Source organism: Euprymna scolopes, chromosome 35 (genome assembly GCF_053919585.1).
Source record: "Euprymna scolopes isolate OS-2025 chromosome 35, ASM5391958v1, whole genome shotgun sequence".
Taxonomy (NCBI): domain Eukaryota; kingdom Metazoa; phylum Mollusca; class Cephalopoda; order Sepiida; family Sepiolidae; genus Euprymna; species Euprymna scolopes.
Genome location: NC_136516.1, coordinates 81,261,036 through 81,266,356, shown reverse-complemented (window position 1 = coordinate 81,266,356; position 5,321 = coordinate 81,261,036). Strand labels below are relative to the sequence as shown.

General features: G+C 32.8%; 1 pseudogene; it reads right to left on the bottom strand.

Moving 5' to 3' along the window:
• Nucleotides 1–234: 234 nt before the first annotated feature.
• On the bottom strand, nucleotides 235–461 carry LOC145260051 (U2 spliceosomal RNA; annotated as a pseudogene).
• Between the last annotated feature and the right edge of the window lie 4,860 nt (nucleotides 462–5,321).

Here is a 5,321-nt window from a genome sequence, read left to right as displayed (position 1 = left end):
CCAAGAATAATGTTGGCAATGAAATAATTATATTTCAGACACAAACACACACACACACACAAAGATACAGACATATATATACACACACACTGTTGTAGAGCAAATATGCGTTTTATTTTTTATTACCGTATTTTTCTGTTTAGTTACATTATTGTTTCAGATACACGACCGTTTTTTAGCTGTCAAGTAGCTTTTTTTCTGTAAAAGTCTGAGGAAGCTACCTGACGGCCAAAAAACGGTCGTGTAGCTGAAACAATAATGTAACTATTTACTATACCTCCCCACGGGACAGAGTTAGACACCAGGGTCGTTTTTTAACGTGGAGAAAAGGTACAAAAATAAAAAATTGTCTCAGTCGTGAAGGACTGATCCCCTCCACCGAAAGAGAACAAGAAATGGAAGTGCAGCATCTGAAGAACAGATACTACAATTTGATCTTGACCAAAAGGTCAAGAAGAATAATGTAACTAAACAGAAAAATACGGTAATAAAAAATAAAACGTGTATATATATATATATATATATATATATATATATATATATATATATATATATATATATATATATATATAAGCTAGCAGACCACACTGTCGTGCCCGGTCGTAAAATATGCATAAATATTATATTTTAATTAATGCAGATTTCGTGTTTATTTTCAACAGAAATACCATAGGTATTAAATGTAACGTTAAATTCCTTTAAAAATTAAAGTAAACAAAAACGGAAAGAAACTGAGACATGTCCATACGAGTATGTTTTTTTGTTTTTTACTAAACAGTCCACTTCTTATAAGTAACACAAATACTCGAGCTGATATCGAAACCAAAACCTACAGACTGTGAGTCAAGTACGATAACCATTAGGCAGCGTAACACGATCTTTAAAAATCCGATAAACCCCCCAAGCACCAATTTTTCAGTTTTGACCTCTTAGCAGCCCGTGTTTCGGATGAAAGCCGATTAAAAAGTTTTCCACGTGTCTGAATACCCTATATACCAAATTAAAAATCTGTAGATAAAAATTCGTTGAGTTTATTGGTTTAGAAGTGTTCTCACACACATATTCTCAGTTTTATATATATATATATATATATATATATATATATATATATATATATATATATATATATATATATATATCGATTGTACTAGCATTAATGCCTAGAATCTTAAAAATATATCTCAGTTGGAGTGTCTGAAATACCGGATGCCCCATTCCCAGCAAAATCAAATAGACAAAACCTTGAACAATATATAGTCATGTTTTGTTTTTTGTTTTTTGGGACATAATCATAGTTTTTGAAAGCTCTTTCATGGTGACTCACTTCCTAAACGATGTAGAGAATTGACCCCCTTGCATGCATTGCCTGCATTATGTGCCCTTTCAAGAGACTCATATTTCCTTACATATAAAATCGTTATCCACATACACGCGTTCCGCCGTATCTACATCTCTTCAGTGTGATTGACTATGACAGGATTCAAGCCCATGGCTACATTGTCTGTAGTCTAAAATGTGACCAATGAGATTAAATAATGTCTTGTTGTTGCCTTGACGATAATGCCAGCTTACGAAAGCAATGCATCTAAAAGAAGTATACTCTCTCGATCATTCAGGGACTGAACAGTATAAGATAGCTTTCATAATTTGTTTTATTGCCAAAAGCAAAAATAAACATAACTTTAAATGATAAAACCCCTACATACTCGAAGCAATGCCTCGTAGCTCACTGGTAAAGTTTCAGACTAAAGACAATATGATCCTGAGTTAGATGCAGCGAAACACGTGTACATGGAAAACCATTTTACCTATTTGCCTCTGTATCTGTCTCTGTCTGTCTGTCTGTCTGTCTCTCTCTCTCTCTCTCTCTATATATATATATATATATATATATATATATATATATATATTAGCATTTTGGCCCGGCGTTGCCCGGGTGTTGGCTGTATATGCTGAGCAAAAAAAAAAACGGTTAATTTTTTTTAACTTTGACCCCCATTATGACCCCAAAAATTTATTGTTTTGGGCTCAAATAAAGTTTTTAACTTAGATCCATGTCCACGGAACCTATATCAAAAATTTCAAGTGTTTAGACCCAAAATTGTCGGAGAAGTTTGGTAGAGTTCTCAAATGACAAATCGTTGAACTTTGACCCCTTAACAGCAAAATTACTGGCTGAAAACCGATCACATCGATTTTTCCAAATCTCAGTACCCTGTATATGAAGATTCGAGTCTGTAAACTAAAAATTGACAGAGTTATTGCGTATGGAAATGTACACATACGCACAGACATTGATATATGAAAACAATTTTATGCGTAAATTTTCAGTATTTACTTTAACAGTACTCAATACATGGGTAGAGCTAGGCAGTAAGTTATAAAAATATATATGGCAATTTTGACGAATTCTCGCAGGAATGAAACGCGGAATATTCTGTGTAGCTTAATTGTCATATATATTTTTATAACTTACTATATATATATATATATATATATATATATATATATATATATATATATATACGAGATATATATATATATATATATACGAGATATATATATATATGTGTGTGCATGTGCGTGTATGTGTCTGAGTATGTATATATATATATATATATATATATATATATATATATATATATATATATATATATATATATATATATATATATATATAAACTAGCAGGAAGATCCGACATTGCCCAGGATTGAATGATGATCAACGAATATTTCACACTCCCATATTTTTATTGTCTCAAAATTGATGAAATCGTCTAATTTTTTTATCAAATCGATTTATTGCCTGCTTTATTTGTGTCCCATTGCACTGTAAAGAAACTTCGCAGCATTTAGTCTACGATACATTATAATCTACATTGCACTGTAAAGAAACTTCGCAGCATTTAGTCTACGATACATTATAATCTACATTGCACAGTAAAGAAACTTCGCAGCACTTAGTCTACGATACATTATAATCTACATTGCACTGTAAAGAAACTTCGCAGCATTTAGTCTACGATACATTATAATCTACATTGCACTGTAAAGAAACTTCGCAGCATTTAGTCTACGATACATTATAATCTACATTGCACTGTAAAGAAACTACAACTGATTTTTTAAAATTATGTATATGTATAATGGCTTGAATTAAAGTTTGAAATTAAAAAGTCAACTTCCACAGTTCAATTATGCTTTAAACAGAAATAATCATTTCGGACGCGTTCCTGTTATGTCAAAGAACCGACTGTTGATTTTATATGTCGTGTGTTTCTGCTTGTGTTGAAATAAAACTTATCAAATGCACTTTTGATGTTAGGCTGTGTAAGGTGTTAACTTTAGTCAAAATCGCCTGCTCCTTATTTCTTCGGATTTTTTCGATTATCGATTATCGATAGTTCCTATTTACAATGCCCCCCTCCACGGGACAGAGTTAAACACCAGGGTCGTTTTTGAACGTGGAGAAAGGAACAAAAACAAAAGTTGTCTCAGTCGTGAAGGATTATTCCTTCACTGACAGAGAAATTGAAGTGTAGCATCTGAAGGACAGATACTACACTTTGATCTTGGCCCGAAGGCCAGGATTGTCGAAACCTATATAAAAATACTGCCAGACATGTAAATTACATTTGTGTGAATTTTTTTTAATCGGGTCAGCCGTGTAAGAGCCCATAGGAAACGAACTCATGCCCCCACACATACACACGAAGTTCATTTATATAATAGCAAACGTTTTCATTCATTTTATTTTAACACTTGAAAAAAAAAATCATCTCTTTCGTGTGTCACTTGTTTTTCTGCCATATCGAAATCTTTCCTCGTTTCCTTCTTTTTTAATTCTTCGCCCGCTTCTTCGGCGTGAATTCTTTCTTTTCCTTACTTCATTCCTTTTTTTTATTCCTTCTATATCTTTTTCTTTCGTCCAGTCCTTCACCTTCTTTTTCGCTCTCACCTCTGTTCGTTACTTGTTTCGATTTGTACCTTTAACCTCCCTCACTCTCTTAAATCAATATTCCTTTCTCTACCCCCCCAACCTCCCAATCCGACTTTTTTCAAACCTCCACAACTTTTTTTTAACTTATCTTTTTTTTCTCACTCCAACCTTTACATCCCGCTCCTCCCTCAATTTTAGACAACTATTCTTTTGCAAACACTCCCTATCTTACATCATACTTCTCGTTTTCTTTTCTCATCCCTTGCAGAGAAAAGAATGGCGCACTTAACTGTGGGAGCAGAAGAGGATCCGTTTTGGTCGTTTGCCATCGACACACGGTTTTCACACCATCACCTACGACCGAGCCCGGTTCAAAAACAGAGTCCGTACAAAAATAAACATGCCCTGCTCGTAATCGAATAGCGGATCTTGAACAGCATTGAATTGTTACTCGTTTACATCTGAACTCATGCATAATGAATTTTGACACAAACGGCTCCCCCTTTTGTATTAATCACTTTGGGGAGTTAACAGTAAGGCGAAGGAGGTGATCATTCGCAACAAGACAAATCCATTCCTGATTGTCAGACAAGAGATTCTCTGCCAATGCCTACTGGCAGGCAAAACTTTGGGAGTTGGGTTGGAATAGGGGGTTGGGTTTTGGGGTCCCTTTCGTGTCACCACTTTCATATCACAAAATGGAACAGTTTGTTTTTTGGCGCCTGGGCAGAGAATGGAACAAATGCCAAAATTGGGAAGGTTTTTCTTAAATACAAGGATATATGTTTTTTGTGTGTGTGTTTTTTTTGTTTAGTTTTTTTTTTTTTTTGTTATTGTTGTTGTTAATGATTAAATATAATACACAGAAAACGAAATATTAAAAAAAAGACAAATTCATAATCTTTAAAATATGAGACACGTTTATAAAGGTCAGAAATTGTACATATGTCATGTGGAAAAGTTCAGCAATTACACTTGTGTAATTCAGGAATATATATATATATATATATATATATATATATATATATATATATATATATATATATATATATAATTTTAGTCATTCTATAAATTTAAAAATTTATGACGTGAAATGGTTAAATTTCAAATCAAAAGATGTTTATTATTCTATGTAAGACAAAGAATACATTAGAAATATTTTAACTCCTTATCCTAAAGGATTTAGATCTCTACCATCTCTTCAGAGGAGAAAATATTAGCAAATAGTTATAATGGTTTACACCTTATTTGCTAAAGTCAGTGAAACATGGAAAATCACAATTAAGTTATTTACGTATTTAAATATCATAGAATAAGGGAAGCTAATGAAATAGATATAAAAATTCACATCCAAATTGCATATTAAAATCCGAAGTGAAGG